General features: G+C 42.5%; 1 protein-coding gene and 2 long non-coding RNA genes across 5 annotated transcripts in view; 1 reads left to right on the top strand and 2 right to left on the bottom strand.

Annotated features, from left to right (window-relative positions):
- Nucleotides 1–18,565, bottom strand: part of LOC308596660 — a 292,291-nt gene that overhangs the window by 201,552 nt on the left and 72,174 nt on the right. The window lies entirely within an intron of this gene.
- Nucleotides 1–18,565, bottom strand: part of TAFA2 (TAFA chemokine like family member 2) — a 144,171-nt gene that overhangs the window by 102,942 nt on the left and 22,664 nt on the right. The gene's annotated exons all lie outside the window — the stretch shown is intronic.
- Nucleotides 2,521–6,698, top strand: LOC308596649. The gene is made up of 3 exons (XR_014012604.1): nucleotides 2,521–3,125; nucleotides 5,222–5,403; nucleotides 6,503–6,698. It is a non-coding gene; the product is annotated as an uncharacterized lncRNA (long non-coding RNA).

Below are 18,565 nucleotides of genomic sequence, written 5' to 3'. Positions count from 1 at the left end.
CCTCTACTGGCTTGTAATGCTTATCAGCTGCATAGATTGCAACTATAAATAAGTATTTTGGAGACAGCAATTCTAATGGATTCCTCCTCCACTATATTATTTATTCTTGACGGTATTTTTGCATATTTTTGACAGCATCGCATCTTTGATGCATTAACAATTCTCACTGCTGTCAACTGTTTAATATTTCAAGAATTATATTGTGACAATGTGCTTTATTTATAAGTAACATTTACCAGAAATGTTGGAATAATGTATGGAAATACTAATAGAACACTGAAACCAGTTAAGGACTCTCACTACTGTCAGTGACTCTCTCCCCCCCCCCCCTCTTTATAATAATCTGGATCACAGCTACAACCTAAGGAGTCTCGATGCAGCCTTAGTTATGAACCAGGGGTTCCCAGCATGGTACCTGTGGGCAACAGTGCTCCCATCGGAATGTGATATGGCACCTGTAAAAGGTCTTAGTAAATATCTCACCCAAAATAGCAATGCACAAGAGACAACTGTGTGTCTTGGCAGGTCAAATGGCAGGATTTCCAGGTACAGTCGGATGCATCCAGCAGCTGTGGTTTCGGGGTTTACTTCAAGGGTTGGTGGTGTGCCAGCCCTTAGCCCTCAGGTATTGGTTGCAGATGAGAGTGGTTTGGTGGCAAGGTGGCCGGGGAAGGCAGGCTTAGGTGGTAGATAAGGTATTGTTGGGTTTGGATCTTTAGCAACTGGGCACCCCTCAAAGGGGTCTGGGAAGGGGTATCGCTGTTGAGAAGCCCATACAGAGGCTGATGGGCCATAGCACTTTTTCATGAGGTGACCCTGGCTAGAGCATCACGTCTGATGTATGTCAAGGGTAGGCCAAGGACCAGTATGAGGAGCAGACTGCGATGTTGGCTTTATTCAGCAGTATATCACTGGTGCAGAGATGCGGGTGGCGCTGTGGGTTAAACCACAGAGCCTAGGGCTTGTTGATCAGAAGGTCGGCGGTTCGAATCCCCATGACGGGGTGAGCTCCTGTTGCTCGGTCCCTGCTCCTGCCAACCTAGCAGTTCGAAAGCACGTCAAAGTGCAAGTAGATAAATAGGTACCGCTCCGGCGGGAAGATAAATGGCGTTTCCATGCGCTGCTCTGAGCACCGCAACCCCAGAGTCGTCCACGACTGGACCTAATGGTTTGGGGTCCCTTTACCTTTACCTTATATCACTGGTGAAACCACCTCCGCTCACAAGTCCCTCTGCTAGTGAGTTCATCCAGTGAGCACTGCTAGCAGAGGGACTCAGGAGCGGTGACGGTTTCACCAGCGATATATCGCTGAGGGGATCCGCCATCCCACTCTGCCCTCACACTGCGAAGAGGGAGAAAACAGCTGCACCAGTGAGGCACCGATACAGCTTGTTTGTCCCTCTGCATCTTTAAGGTGCTCGGCTGAGGAGTGTGTGGTTGCCGCTCCCCTCAGCTAAGCAGTTAAAGGATCCCCCAGCCCGGCGCTGGCTCCTGTGCAAGTGGGGGAGGGGAGCACCGGTGATGACTCAGCTGCGAATCGGGAGCCTTCCTGCGCCGCAGTTGAGCTATACGAACAACCCGCTAGGTGCTGGGGTGAGAGCTGCAACAATTTCACCTGGCACCTTGCAGGCTGAGGCCAACACAGCTTGTTTTTTAAACATTGCAGTATATCACTAAACTGCAATGTTTGGTTGGTGATACACCGTGATGTTGAAAAGCTGATTTCACCTAGTCAAGGGCAGCCTACTTTTTGCTCCTCTGGACCTACCTGAATTATCACTGCAACATACATAAACTGAACACAGCAGGGGGGAAGAAACCCTCTAATTTTGAATTTCATACATCTCCATGATGACACCTCAGCTGCTCTCGGTGTCAAATTCCCAAAGGAACCGTTCTATGTTTTTAATTCGTCTTTCCCATCCTATGTTTCAATCTGGGCAGGAACACATCCTTAGGGAGGCGCTAAGGAGCAAAAAGCCATGGTGGCTCACCACTCACTCATTATACAGTGGTACTTCGGTTTAAGAACAGCCATGTTTATGAACTATTCAGTATAAGAACTCTGCAAAACCGGAAGTAGTGTTCCAGTTAGCTTTACCTCGGTCTACAAACAGAAACCAAACGTTGGAAGGGCACCGGCGGCGGGAGGCCTCATTAGGGAAAGCATGCCTCGGTTTAAGAACGGGCTTTGGTTTAAGAACGGACTTCAGGAACGGATTAAGTTCGTAAACCGAGGTACCACTGTAATATTCTAGAACTAAGTACACACTAATGTGGAAATTACCAGATCTTACCAGGTGAGGGAGCATTTATATAAAACATTCACCATTCCAAAATGATCTCATGACAATGGAATCGAAATGGGCCATTCAAAAAAAGAATAAATTAACAAGAAATTAACAAGAATTTGTTAAGAAAAAAAATTAACAAGAATACTGCAAAATACCCTATCAAAAATAGTACAAAATAATTCATTTTAAAAATGATAATTCCATGCACGTAGGAACAGGATTTGGTTGAATATGACAATTGTGATACTGCTTTTATCAAGTACAAAACACCCCAAACATTGAAATACTCAAAAACATACTGTGCTCAAAGCTTTTCTATGTTCTCCACCAATACAGATTTAACTTCATAAGCTTTCCTTTCTTGAGTGAGAAATCTGATAAAGGGTGATCAATTAACAGCAGCAATGATGCAGGGATAGAATATTAATGTTTAGGAAATCCGCAAATGACTATAATTTTTCTTAGGTCTGTCTCTCTGTCTCTCTCTCTTTTTAGGGCACAATGACTTAAGACAAAATTGCCACTTAATGAAGTGACTCATCCATTAATGTTCACTGTGAAATACTGCAATTCCTGTTGCTATCTTGCCTATTTTCAGTTTTGTACTCAGCTGCACAAAACTATCACCAAGCAATGTGGAACTTAGAAACAAAAGCAATTCATGTCCCAAATGATGGTAGTAAGACAAAAATGTGAATGAATTATTTTTAAAAAATGAAATGCACACCATTCTGCTCATGAAGCCAACACAGCAGACTTCAGACTGAATATGCCCTTTCCCTGCATGTACGGATCTCTCTCTAACTACTAGCCAGCAAGATTTAAACTGAGGTATGACATATAGTATCTGAGCAGAATCTTTGCCTGAAGCATTTAACTGCACCTGACACCTGCTGGCCAGCTTGTTTTAAAGCTTTTATCTGCAATACTAAAATGAAGGGTCTATCGTAGAGACTGTACAAACCACACTTCATTTTGATGGTAACTAACGAGGGGTGTGGGGTGGGGCATGCTTACAGTATTGTTCTGAAATTAGAAGAGAATGCATGAGAATCCAAACAAGCAAACTCGCACAACTTGGGTCAGAAGCTTTACCTGCCTGTATGCCGATTCACATACAGATTTACCTCATTGGAAATTTATCCCAAGGTGGGAGTACAAACACAGTAAAATAACCCACATAAAACAATAAATACCTTAATTCAATGCCACCATACCACATCAGCAGGTGTAAAAACACAGTAAATGGCATACCAAGTGCAGGGAACTGTTGGCTCCCCAGATGTTGCTGAACTACAGACAGAGGACCTTCTCGGTGGTGGCACCCGCCCTGTGGAACGCCCTCCCATCAGATGTCAAGGAAATAAACAACTATTTGACTTTTAGAAGACATCTGAAGGCAGCCCTGTTTAGGGAAGTTTTTGATGTTTGATCGTGTTTTTAATATTCTGTTGGGAGCTGCCAAGGGTGGCTGGGGAAACCCAGCCAGATGGGCAGGGTATAATTATTATTATTATTACTATTATTATTATTATTATTACTCACATCATCCTGCCCTCTTGCCATGCTTGTTGGACCTGATGTTGCAGCATCCAGGGAGGCAAAGGTTTCCCTGATCTATAAGAGCTACAGACAAGCTTTGTCATTCAGCAGAAGTTGAGCCAACCCTCTCCTATAAATTCCTAAGTAAATGAGTGTGTTTCGAGCTGGCATCAGAATGAAAGAAGCTTTAGAAGGAAGGGCATTCCATAACAGACCTATTGCCCCTAACACTTACATTAAGTAAGAGATGAGTGAGAGGACTAGCTAAGTGCAGGCATATGGTCAACCACTAGGATAGGATAGGATGCTGGACTTGATGGGCCACTGGACTGACCCACCAGGGACTTCTTATGCTCTTGACTATGGTTAAACTAAAATGACAGTGGCGGCAGCACCAATCTGTGCAATGTCCTCTGCAACCTTCAGAAGGCCACAAGCTTCTGAAGGTGGATGTGGCCAGGGGCAAAAGTGGATGGAGCAATTACATGTAAATGTTAGCTTTGCACAGTAGGCTAGTTTCTAAACACAGCCCACAATACTCTTCATCCTGGGAAGCGAGGGACATTATTCAAGCAGCCTAAGACCCACGTACTTACGGGACCGCCTCTCCTGGTATGCCCCGTGGAGGACCTTAAGGTCCACAAATGACAACATTTTGAAGGTCCCAGGTCACATTGGTCGCAACTAGGGCCAGGGCCTTTTCAGTACTAGCCCCGACTTGGTAGAACGCTCTGACACAAGAGACTAGGGCCCTACGGGACTTGACATCTTTCTGCAGGGCCTGCAAGACTGAGCTGTTCTGCCTGGCCTTCGGTTCGGACTCAGTCTGACCATTATGTTTCCCTCCCCTTATGGTTTTGATGAGGCTGAATTTTAAATTGCATTTTAACCTGTATTTTAAATTGGTGCCCCCCCCCCATTATGTTTTTACTGTAATTTTACTGTTGTTAGCCGCCCTGAGTCTGGCTCTGGCTGGGGAGGGCGGGGTATAAATAAATTTATTTTTATTTTATTTTTATTTTTATTATTATTGACATATTCTGATGAAAAATAAAAAAGGCTCCATTCAAGCAGTATGCAATTAAGGATCAACAGGGGGTGTGGTTGGAGAGAGTCCCAAGGGCCAGACAGAGAGTCTGAGATGGCCCCATTCGGCTCCCAGGTCTGAAGTTCCCCATGGTTTAGTATGACATCCAAAGAGATATAAGTAATCTGAAAAATAAAGCTGCACTCCTTGTAAATTCCTTTCTCTGAACAGCCTTGTGGGACTCCACCTGCTCACCATGTGTTAATATTGTGAGTAGACAAATGTGTTAGTCTTTTGATTTAAAATAATGACTTTTTCTTCAACTTGCTTCAAAGTAAACCATACGTATGTTGTTCAGCACTGTTCTAGAAGACCTCGGCAGGACACAGAAGAGATCAACTAAACTTACAAAGCACAGCCTTAGCCTGGTGGAAGCAGATACAGTACTTACAAAGAAGTCACTTGCGACTTGGTCTGTATGACAAGAAATACTATCTGTCAATCAAACTCAGTGCAGTTATCAGTCTTCCCATGCTTCAGGTGAGATGCCCACTTCTAACATTTTTAGGGAGCCATATTTATGCTTCGTCTTTGGTTTATTTTATTTATCAAGCATTTAAAGGGGGGGAGCTGCAAAACTGCTCAGGAAATTGTGGGAGGAACAGCATCCGTCCATCAGGCACCACCATCTTCCAGTTACATATTTATCTTCTCAGTGCAAGCTAGACCACGTATTGAAGACCTGCACAAGTGTTGTTTCCGAAAGAGCTCACCTCAGAACCGAAGTAATGGCCTCATTACAAAGCCATGGAATTGCTCCTGCAAATTCTTAAAGCAGAATTTCTGTGTGCCTCCTCATTTATGTTGACTTTGTCCAGTGCAATTTAAATTTCTGGAAAATCTTTCATAGCCAAAGTATAAAGATGTTAATTTGCTGCTCTGTATTTTAAACTGTGTGAGATAACCAATTCTCACTTAAGACATTTGATTTCAATGGGTCTGCTGCGAGTATGACTTAGCCCTGCGTAGGTTCCTGTTAAACAAACATAACCAGTAACTGCTTCATTTACTTCTATAGCGATGCATTGGGGTACATTAGCTCACAATCTGACAATCAGATTTTCCTAATTGTGCTATTAAAAACTTTTTTTTCCAAAGGCAATTAACATACACATTAATCAGGAGGAGATTCTTTTACTTCAGAAATCAACACCGAGCCAGATAATTTAATTTATAAAAGCCCACAGTCAACGAAAACATCAGTGCAATGCCAATTTTCCTAATGGTTCTTCTCCTAAACTTATATAGTTCAGGATGTTTCCTTTTAATTTTCTCCTTGTGATTCTATTTCACACAATACTGACTTTAACTTCATCTTCATTTTCTCCACTGAACATATCTATTTTTTTAAAGTGTCTAATAGTCTTGAGTCTTGGGGGGGTGTATTTTTGAAACACCACCCACCCAACCCATTTCTTTAAATTATACTGAAGCATTCACATTTGCATGTGAGCTGCTGCTTAGTCAAAACTATTATATGTACAAAAAAATTGAAATCAACGCATTCAAGTCACCCAGAATAAACTTCAGTAAGTTGACTTTAGAATTATAATCCTAAGATATTGCTTCTATCTTTCAGAGAGTCCTGCTTTAAATTATTTTTAAATCCATGCCCGATTTAAAATGACTTATCCAATTCAAGGGAGAAGCTATAAAGATGGCTGAAGCTGGAGTATTGACCCATCAAAGGCGTTTAACATGAAAGGTTGTGTTTAATTAAATAAATTGATAACTTGTCATTTGCAAGTCTCTATGGACATGGCTCAGCACTTCTTCAGAGAAACAACATTCCAGAAAGACTATTTTTGGATCCAGTATTATCTGCTTTGCTTCAAAACCACCCTTTTCATTTCCTCTCTGCAGGCTTTGTACTTTTGCAGCGAGAAGTCCCCTTTTACATTTCTATGGGCCTTAAGAAAGCCTGGGACCCCTGGGTATCATAGCCACAGGGGCTAAAGTGATGGTTCCAAATGAATTGTAAAATTGCTGTTTGACAGCCAAAGCATGCCACATTAAGCATTCTGCTGTGTGCACACTTAGCACACTGTCCAGGGAGTCTTTAGTCCTTTCCGTTTTGACTGACAGAGGCTTCTTGGCAATGATGTCCGGAGGAATGCCCAAGCGCAATTTCATGGAAAATAGCAAGTATTGTCAATCCAAGTTCCCTGTTGTTGTTTTTAAACGGGCTGTCCTTCTTTTTTCTAACAAAGGTACAGCTCTCTTGTCAAAACTTGCCACTACTCCCACTGGAAAATGAAGATCTTGTTTAATTTATTAGTTCATTCAAATGTATGCAGTTTTACAATTGCTCTTTGAGTGACCAGTGGTTGGTGAAAGTTGCTGATTAATGCATTTTTAATTGGGTGGCAAACGACGATTCACAAATACTGCATTGGCTTGGCTTACTAGCCGGACTCTATTCGTGCTTGTTTCCATTCCCAAAGGTAAAGGCAAAGGTAAAGGACCCCTGACAGTTAAGTTCAGTCACAGAGGACTCTGGGGTTGTGGCGCTCATCTCACTTTACAGGCCAAGGGAGCTGGCATTTGTCCGCAGACAGTTTTTCCAGGTCATGTGGCTAGCATGACTAAGCTGCTTCTGGCACAACGGAACACCAAAACCAGAGCAGTGCACGGAAACGCCGTTTACCTTCCTGCCAGAGCGGTACCTATTTATCTACTTGCACTTTTTGGCGTGCTTTCGAACTGCTAGGTTGGCAGGAGCTGGGACCGAGCAACGGGAGTTCACCCCATCGCAGGGATTAAAACCACCGACCTGATCGGCAAGCCCAAGAGGCTCAGTGGTTTAGACCACAGCATCACCCACATCCCAAACCCTTTCCAAATCCTCTGTCAAGCACACATGGATTGGGGTGGTGGTGATGAGGATAATATATATATATAAAGCCCTTGAATAAGGAGCTGCTGTACAGTGATTCAATTAAGAAAAATAACAAATCCTGGCTGGAAGCCCACAGTTTTGAAAATACAAAAAAAAAAAAAAAGAAGGAAGGAAGGAAGGAAGGAAGGAAGGAAGGAAGGAAGGAAGGAAGGAGAAATGAGTTACATGCTGAAGTAAGGAGGTGAGATAGAGCATGAGAGGTTCATACCTCTTCCTCCTTTTCCTAAAGCTCTGTGCAAGTAAAAACAAGGGAGAATATTATGTACTGTAGGGGTATCCAGTATGTCTACGTGCACGTCTCTGGTGAACGGATAAGTGGATTTGTAGATGTATGGTAGTCATTCTATCAGAACTTAATATATTCTGTAGTCCTTATTCCAAGCAACTGCAGCTACGTAGACCACAACAACTTATTATTATAGAGACAATTCATTGCTGCCAGTCTGCACACAGGAGCAACTGTAAACCCTTACATCACTGATTTCTTGTTTAGTCACAGACAGACTGAATTTGTTTGTGGAAGAACAAGTGAGCCATTTTGTTCCTTCACTGTATGGTTTTCAAATGCCCTTCAAGAAGCCAATTCGTCTTTGTAGATATCATATTTTCCCAGTACTCAAAGCACAATATATTGCAACAGGGAATATGGAATTATTTCCCCAGTTTACAATCTCCAATAAAAACCAACTCCATCTGCTTGTGAGGCAGGTTAGGCTACAAGCAACGATTTGCATACAAACACAACTAAGTGAGGATCTGAAGCCAAATACCTCCAGTTCAAGTCCAAAGCTCTTTCCAAAACACACTGGCCCATGAGTCTATACAAGCAATGCTCACACTTCTTCCTACGTGGAAGGAATATATGCGTAGGAATGCTGTCATATGTCGCAGTAACATCATAATGTTACGTGTGTGTTGGTGAAACCGGAGAGTGAACATAGGAAAAACGGAACGTAGCTAAAGAAGAGAAAGGAAAACATTCTAAAGGCATTAACATTAACTACAAAATCAGAAAATGCTGCAAAATTAGCTCTTATTCATAACTCTTCACAAATTTAGGGCAGTGTTTTTCAACCACTGTTCCGCGGCACACTAGTGTGCCGCGAGATGTTGCCTGGTGTGCCGCGAGATGTTGCCTGGAGGGAGGCGGGCGAGTTGGGCGGCGAGAGGCGGGGTGGCGAGGAGAGGCCGCCCAGCGCGGGGCTCTCGCCGTCTGCCTGCCTGGCTGCCTGCGAGCTCGGCGGGCAGCGCCTTCGTCCGCAGCGCCCGCCTCGCGGCTCTCATTCCCTGCCCCTGCCAAAGCTCACCCAGCCAAGCCGCGCTCTCCTTCCTGCCTCGCTTTGCTGCCTCCTCCCCCCCCACCCCCAAAGCTTGGAGGTTCCCCGGCAAGGGGGAGGGGAAAAAATTGAAACTTACACTTTCGTGCGTCCCTCCCGGCGTGACGCTGCGCGCTGACGTCACGGGGCTGTAATGGTGGTGTGCCTCGAGATTTTTTTCATCAAACAAGTGTGCCTTTGCCCAAAAAAGGTTGGGAAACACTGATTTAGGGGAATCCACTAAGCTTGGAGAGAACTGATGCCTTCCTAGGCTCAGAGAAGTGAACAGATGAGAGTCATTACTAGGGAGCATCTGAGAAATTCCTCCCCCAATTCCTTTCATTAGGCTTCCTTCACAGTTGGCCGGTGCTGAATGGTGGAAAAAGAAGACAAACTTTCTGTGTTATAAGGCGCCAAAAGTATAGAACGAGCTGTGGTGAGACTATTGACCAGGCATAGGCAAACTCGGCCCTCCAGATGTTTTGGCACTACAACTCCCATCATCCCTAGCTAACAGGACCAGTGGCCAGGGATGATGGGAATTGTAGTCCCAAAAATATCTGGATGGCCGAGTTTGCCTATGCCTGCTATTGACCAAGTCCTGTGCTGGTTATTGGACTACTGACCAAGGGATACTGTGCTGGTTGTGACCTGCAAAGTCCTACATCAGCCCGGTGGCCATATGTCCTTCTGGACACCACATGCTTGTGGAGGTGGGCAGGGCCACAGGCAAAAGCAGCAGGAAGATTGATTAATGTACATTTTCCCTTTGTACAGTAGGCAAATTTCTGCACATTCTCACACGCTCCAAGGTGCTGTCCTTATGGTCTTGCATACTTCCAATTTATTAATGAAACATCTAATTCACTTCACTAGGAACTTAAAATATATTTTTTTCTATGGGAACAGGTTTTCGTACACACTTACCTAGATACAAAAACACAAAGGATCCCTAAGAAACAAGGAAGGTTGCGGGAGAGGGTTCACCAACTGAAAGCTATTATCATAAAAACCATCCCATCTTAAGATTCCAAATCTATTCCTATTCAGGCTTTAATCAAAAAAAGTAAAACTATACTGTACAGATGTTAACTATTTTTACAAACACTATACATATGTTTTGAAATATTACAAATGTAAATATTTCAAATATTTTTAGAAACTCTTGTTGAGTCCTATTTTTATTTGGAGTAAATATTTTTTAAATGCTAACAATTCTGAAGGTGCCTCAAGTTTAACAGTGTCAGCAACAGCAGCTAGGTTCATACACAAGAGACACCTCATCATCAGCTCTCAGTGTTGCTCAAGCCAATAAACAAATAGGTGACCTTTTATACTTGTCAAAATCTTTAAACACTCTATACTCATTTTTCCTGCTTGTGCAAGCCAGCTAATCACAAAACTACCTAGAAGTCAAAAGTCCAAGAATCTCCAGGTTACAGCCAGCATGTCAAAAATTCAAAACTGGGGTGGAAGAAGAGTATTTAAACAAATACAGGTGGAGAAAGTCTGAAGATAGAAGAGCTTAACTGAAATATGAGCTTCATTGAAATAGTCATCTTTTTGAGAAAAGAATTTGAGTTATTATTTGGAGAGAGAAAATATTGTAATGCTTTAAGCGTGGTAGTACATCACTGCAAAAGTGTAAAATAGGCAGTACTGTTGGAAGAATATGCTATCAAAGCTTTTGTTATACCTATTACAACAGCTACAGTCAGAAAAAGAATTATTGTCCATGGTTTCTTTTAAAATAAAAAACTGCATTTCAGTGGACTGTGATATAAAGGTACTGAAAAGGAGTAATCTAAAAATAAACACTAATAGAACACATTTCCAGCTTTGATCAAACAGATCCTTAAATTATTTCGGTACAGTCTCTCCTATTGCTAAGAAAAGCAAAGACAAAAATGGACTTACAAATGCATCCAAAATAACTAGCAGCTGCCTGTGAATAAGATGATGGACACCCGAAATATTGCCAGTAAGAATGAATGCATTGCACTAAAATGCCCAAACTCACTAACACGTGAAATTTCTATCTAAGTGTTCTGATGGGGACATAAAATAAGCCATGAATTATTAGGCAGAATTAGTAGTGGTACCTCGGATTAATAACTTAATTCATTCTGGAGGTCCGTTCTTAACCTGAAACTGTTCTTAACCTGAAGCACCACTTTAGCAAATGGGGCCTCCCGCTTTCTCTGCGCCGCTAGAGCACGATTTCTGTTCTCATCCTGAAGCAAAGTTCTTAACCCGAGGTACTATTTCTGGGTTAGCGGAGTCTCTAACCTGAAGCGTATGAAACCCGAGGTACCACTGTACTACTCTGTGTCTTCTTCTGAATGAAGTCTTCCCCTTCTCAACCGCCGCCTCATGTCTCTCCAGATTTCCTCACCTGTGTGACACTAAAGCATGACACTCAACTCTGCTTCAGGACCAAATGAAAGCCTAAAATCATTTCTTATCTGTCTCCCCCTTCTCATCAATGCAGACGGATGATAAATTTTGAGTAAATGGAAGAGGAAACACAGCTTACAAGCAGGGCCAAATTTAATTTTTTTTTTTACCCAGATCACAATATGCTTGATATTTGTAAAAGGGGGGGGGGGGTGTAGTTCTGAACTCCTGTTTCTGACATCTTCTACAGCACTAATTAGTACAACAGCTCAGCAAATTGGGTAACTATAAGGCTTATCTTCCTGCAACAAAAGCATTATCAACTTCACTTCTATCTAGCACAGGGGTAGGCAACCTAAGGCGCAGGGGCCGGATGCGGCCCAATCGCCTTCTCAATCCGGCCCACGGACGGTTCGGGAATCAGCGTGTTTTTACATGAGTAGAATGTGTGCTTTGATTTAAAATGCATCTGTGGGTTATTTGTGGGGCACAGGAATTCGTTCACTTTTTTCTTCAAAATATAGTCCGGCCCACCACATAGTCTGAGGGACGGTGGACTGGCTCACGGCTAAAAAAGGTTGCTGATCCCTGATCTAGCATGATAGGCAGAGAAAGGATTATGTCTTCCTTTCCTATTGTTTACTGCAGTCATTTCTTTTCATCATCTAAATGGGCCATTGGTTAAACGCTAACACATTTCCAAGTAGCATGTGGTTTGGACTTTAAGTAACTTAGAAAGTCAGGAGCTGTATTTGCATATCAGTTACGTAAGCAATTAGTCAGAATTCTACATTTGTTTCAGAATCAAGACATGGTTATGAAACTTAAGTGACAATAAATTAATTTATCTTTAAGGTACCAGAGGATTCTTTGATTGTGGGATGTAAACAGATACCAGTTGTTTGCATGGCCCTGTGGGGTCAGCAATTTCGGTCTCGAAGCCACCCAAAGTGCTCCCCATAGCATATTACAACTGCTGTTGACATGCCTCTTAATATAAAAAGCAAGGGGAAGAGCTGTTATTCCAGCAATACACTCCCAAATCCCTGCTGGGCAGGCAGCATTAGTTGTGTGGTTCTTTGAATCCTGGCCTGTGAGATTTTGTTTTTGTTCAAACAGACTTGGCTACCTTTCAGCTACTGAGAGGAAATGTGGCAAGTGTATGACGTCTTGAGAGTAGGGAGATTAGGTAAATGGTTTCTTTATTTGAAAAGGCAGAAACAAAGAATATGTACAATTCTGAAAGATTGCTGTTTGTGTAACACTAATTGAACACAGGACTTTCTCTGAAAAACAATCACTCAGCATACATACAAATTGGTGGATTTAGCAGGAATCCCTTTAGGCCAGTGTTAATTATTTGAGACTGAAGCCTAGAGACTGGAGTGAGCCAGCAAGGCGGAAACATGACAAATGGTAAACGGCAACAACTTGTTCCACAAAACAATAAATACTGATTACGATGATGATGCAGAGCTGAAAAGCTGCTTGACATGAAATGAAATTATTCAAAGTTAATGAAGAATAGAAAGCCTTCAAGGCTGGGAGCATCATAACAAGCAAACAAAACAACACATTGTGGAATTTGAGCTTCATTGGTTGGCCTTCCCCTTTCACTCATTGATTCTCAAAGACTACTAATTTAACTGAGCAGTGTTTTTGCTCAGCTGTGACACTATTGATTCAAACCTGGAACTGGTCAGGCGTTTGATTTAAGAATTCATTGACTAAATACACACAGAGAGAGTAAAGTTGCTTATACAGCAACCTTGCAAACACTTTTGCAAGGCCTGCTCGCCCTGATTTTTGTCCATTTCCTGTGCCTCATAATGGGGAGGGACGCCCAAGAAGAGATAGTGACCAGCCTCGAATTTCTCCTGGCACATATACAATACACCTACCTCTAGGTCTCCCCCTGCCATGGTACATATGCATGCACAAGATGTTAGAGACTCAAAATACTTGTAGCTTTCTAGCAGTCTGCAACCTTCCTAAAATACTTCTCCCTGGTGTGTGCAAGTTTTCTATTTGCAATGATATTTTTTGAAGACAGGTAAGCATTCCTAACGGACATGGGTGGCGCTGTGGGTTAAACCACAGAGCCTAGGACTTGCTGATCAAAAGGTCAGCGGTTCGAATCCCCGCGACGGGGTGAGCTCCCGTTGCTTGGTCCCTGCTCCTGCCCACCTAGCAGTTTGAAAGCACGTCAAAGTGCAAGTAGATAAATAGCTACCGCTCCGGCAGGAAGGTAAACGGCGTTTCCGTGTGCTGCTCTGGTTCGCCAGAAGCAGCTTACTCATGTTGGCCACATGACCCAGAAGCTGTACGCTGGCTCCTTCGGCCAATAAAGCGAGATGAGTGCGCAACCCCAGAGTTGATCACGACTGGACCTAATGGTCAGGGGTCCCTTTACCTTTAAGCATTCCTAAGCTCTTTCCTTTTTTTAAAAAATATTTTTATTGAACAAATTTAACAAATCAAATTATAAATCAATATAACCAATTACATTTCCCCCTTTCCCCTCCCTGCCTCTCCCACCCTCCAGAGACTTCCCTCAGCTACCCTCTCTGATTTGTTTATACATGTTATTCTCTGCATGTTGTAAAATTGTACATATCATTGCCTTATCTATAATATGTTCTACTAATAAATTTGTGGGTGTTTATTCAAAACCTGCCATGGAGTCCAAATCCTTTTGTTGTCTTTTAAAATAGTTTGTAAAAAGTTCCCATTCTTCCTTGAAGTCACGGTTGTCCTTCTCATGTAGTTTATATGTTAACTTTGCCAACTCCACATAGCTCATCAGTTTTTCTTGCCATTGTTCTTTCATTGGGATTTCCTCATCCTTGTGCTAACAAGACTCTTACTGCTATTGTAGCATACATAAATAAGCTCTTTGTTTTTCTTCGCAGGTCTTGTCCTAAAATCCCTAACAAAAATGCTTCTGGTTTTTTTACAAATGTCATTTTTAACAATTTTTTCAGTTCGTTATATATCATTTCCCAATTTTTTTAAACTTCTCTACATTCCCACCACATATTATACAAAGTACCTCCTTTTTCTTTACATTTCCAACATGTATTTGACCCAGTTTTATACATTTTTGCAAGGATTCCTAAGCTCTTTTCACATCAAAATTGGAAATTATGCAAGCCACACATACACCCCTTGAATGATTATCTGAAAAGTGATCCCTACTTCTTCCTCAGCACCAAACACACTTCCTTCTCTTAACCCCTGCAAACTGCAGCAGGGGAGGAAGTGGCAGGATGGCAGAGAGAAGAGAGGAGAAAAGCTGGTCCTTTTCTTTCTATTCCATCTCCCTGAACCAATAGGCAACAACAATACACTTCCTTACATTTCTGGAGAGTGAACTGATCTGTTCAATGTTAACTGGTATGTTAGGGTGATGGAGAACGAAAGGGGAAAGCTCCCTTCCTCTTCTTTCCTTACCTGCCCACAATTTCTATTCTTCCTGCTGCCACTTGCAAAAGATGAGGGGAAAGAAGGCAGCAAACCCCTCTGGAACCTATGACTTGAAATCATGTGACAAACGGGAGTGTGGGCGGATCCATAGTTTGGTAAAAAGATTCAAATTTCAGAATCTTACAACTCTCTCTTTTTTTTAAAGTAGGAAATGGGTGGGTGAAGGAAACTTTGCTACAAAGGGTAAGGCCGGATATATTTGGCGAAGGATATTAATTCTGTTTAGGTTTCAGCATGGGGGTTTAATTTGAGAATCCCTGACAAAGCTGGACAATCAGTTGGCTGAAAGTCTATATTCATCCTTCTCTCGCTTTGGCGGCTTAAGTGTACATAGTGGAAGTCAGTCTTTTGGAAGGCTTGCTTCTTTCTGTTGCCAAGAAGTAGAGAGTGCACATTGAGAGTGTCTCAGGAGGAGTTTTATGTGAGCATAAAAGCTTCTGTAATGGCTGTCCAAACTCTTGTGAAATGAGAGATTATGAGGCAAATAGGGACTTGGGTTGTTGTTTAAAACAAAAAATAGAAGCATGTGATTAACAAATCATTATAGAATAAGAATTTGCCCACTCTAGATTTGTGCCTACTCTGCTAACCACCTAGAGGCAGAGTCAAGACTGGAATTTAGTGGAAGGTTACTTCCCATTAAGGCTAGCCACTAAAAATGTTTTTCCCCCACTTACCAAAGTTCCTTTCGAGTGTGCCTCCAGGATTAATTAACCCGTGCCTATATGCTCCACTCCTCCACTGACCAAGAATTGTACACAGAGTTGGAAGAGATTTGTCCTTCTTTTATTAAAATAGTTTGGTGTGGTTTTTCTAAACTAATTCAGAAGAGTATAAACCAGTATCAGTTGGTAGGGTGGTAGTGCAGCTAACAAGTCAGGTCAGCACCAATGCATGGCACTGCTCTGATTTTATATATATATATGAAAACATTTACAATAACTGGAAATCAAGCTGTATTCATTGAGAATTGTTCACTTATTTCCACCCTCTGCTTCCTATTCTTTAACCAGTTACCAGTTCACAAGAGAACGTCTCAGTTACTATGAGTCACAACACAGATACAGCCACAGAATAAGGTTCCCACCCCTTCTATATAGCCATCACATTCTGGCACTCACTTAGTAAAGTTCTATGCTCTGTTCAAACTAAGAGTGTTTTCGTTCTTACACACAGAACTGAAATTAAACATATATATCTGCAGGAGAGCAAACAAAAGCAAAGAGCAGTGATAATTCATGATGACAATAGGAGAGTGCCCTAAGCTGTTCTTGCCCCAGTAAACAATGCAAACAGGAATATATAATTAGCGGTAGGTATGCTGAAAGCCAAAGGATATTGACATACAGAGGAATTAAAGAAGCTGATATAATATTCTCCAAGGCTGAAATAACATTTAGTAAATTACATGTTAAATAAAGCAGGCAGAATAAAAGACAGAAACAGGATTGCACCTGGCACAGGGTAGCCTTCTTTTTGCAGAACTGTGATACAAGATCTCGAAGGGCTACTAGCTTGTGCTGGGGGAGCCTGGAGGGCTGAATCTCCACATCCAATTCAATGCCAAGGTAAAGTAGTTGTGTAGCACGGCCTTTGGTCTTCTACGTATCCAGTGGGACACCTAATTGCATGGCGATTCCCGCCCCCCCCCAGTTGGAATAAAATAAAGACACAGGACACCAGAATTTAAGGTTAATGGGCAAAAAATGGCCACAACTTTATTGGTTACAGGTAAGAGCGGTATTGGCTTTAGGCATTGGTCCTATCAGACTATCCAGCATAAAACCGGAAGGGGTTAACACCAACAGGGGGAGCCCCTGAGATGCACATCCCTAGGCGCTCCCCGAGGGGTCACCGCTCGGGAGTGCGCTTTAGGCCCTAGCCTCCATAGGTTTCGGACGGGGCAACGCCCCCCCAGAATCCTTTATCGGACTACCCCTAAATATTTGGGGGAGGTGATGGAGCTCCTCCCCCAACTCATCAGCATAATAATACCCCTACCAATGCCTAACCGCCAAAACCAAAGGAGTTGTGACGTTTTGCTACGAGGTAGGCGAAAAACCCAAATGGCTTTAAAAACAATGCCAATTAGCCAAGTGGAAAAACTCCTACCAGGCCACTTGCGGCGACCAACTGAGGTCCATAGCAAAGTCAGAGGGAAACCTAGAGGGTGAGTGGGTGGGAAAACCACGGCTGAAACGAAGAAGGAAAGGGGCGTTCTCGGGCCGCACCGTCCTTAAATGTCCCTAGCCCCGCCCCTGCAGCCAGCCGATTGGCTGGCCCAGGGTATGATGCGGCCCGAGGATTCCCCTGATCACGAGGGGCTGCAGCCAGCCCTGCAGGGATGATGGTGGGCGTGAGCCTGCAACCCCCCCCCCCGATGTCGGGAGTGGCTTTCCAATGCTAGAGATTGGAAGGATGCAGTGACAAGTTGCCAGTCATTAGAATATCATCCAAATAATGAGTCACCAAATGTGAACCCAAACTGTGCATGAGTGACCATTCCCAAGAAGCTGCTAAATGTTTCAAAGACAGCACATGCAATGGAGTACTCCGTGGGCATGGCCTTATCAATATACCAGGAGTAAGGCACTTTTTTCAGATACCAGACAACAAGGGTTTGGGTGCCAAGCACTTACTGCAGATGCCACAAGTATCTAGTACTGTAATCAGATTCCCAAGCACATCATTGATTTATGTTAAACTTTCTTCCGAACAGAGAAATATATAAAACTACAATGATTTTTCAAAAAAAAATAATGAAGGCGAAGACTGCAGAGTCCTTGAATCATGCTGCTGTTAACACTACTAAGTGCATGAGAGAAGGAGTTGATTGGTTTTAAAAAGTTTTCAATTACTGAAATATGCCGGAGGCACCTAGAAGCGGTTTATATGCTCAGTTTCAGGTTCCTGAAGGTGACTGTCACCTCTTTGCATGAGGCACCTCAAGAAAAAGACAAAAGCAAACTGGACTGAAACTAGTGAAGCCTTGAAAATGCTTCAGCTTAAAAAAAAAAAAAAATCTCAGCAGGTTTACAGTGTTTCTCTACTCAGGTAAGTCCCATTAAGTTAAACAGGACCAAGGTAGGAAAACGTTTAGTTTATTAGAACACCTATGGTTTCTGCAGCATAATGTTTATAAAATATGTTTATAATTAATACGAGGAAATTAGCAGGAAAGAAATGGCATTCTTAATCTGAAATAAGCACAAACACAGTAATACTGTTATCATGACACTGCATAAAGATTGTATGGATATTGGATCAAAGTGAAATTCCTGCTAGTATCTCTTCAACTCTCCTACAGAATTAGTTGAATAAAATATATTAAGACTTGACTTATAGCTTGGACCCCAGAATATCCTTTTTTACTTTAACTAAAGAGCCTTCTTTTCAGTCATTTTTCTCACTTCTTTTCGTACAGCATTTTCTCACCCATCATTTTTCCTACCTTGTGGACCTGCGTCCATAAGTTCACATAAGCAAATCCAAGAATAACAGAAATGTGATATCTTTATAATGAGCATCTAAAGCATCACAAAGT

The sequence above is a fragment of the Podarcis bocagei genome (assembly GCF_964188305.1).
Source record: "Podarcis bocagei genome assembly, chromosome: 10".
Lineage (NCBI taxonomy): Eukaryota > Metazoa > Chordata > Lepidosauria > Squamata > Lacertidae > Podarcis > Podarcis bocagei.
The sequence above is the reverse complement of the archived record's forward strand: the minus strand, read 5'-3'. Positions and strand labels throughout refer to the sequence as shown.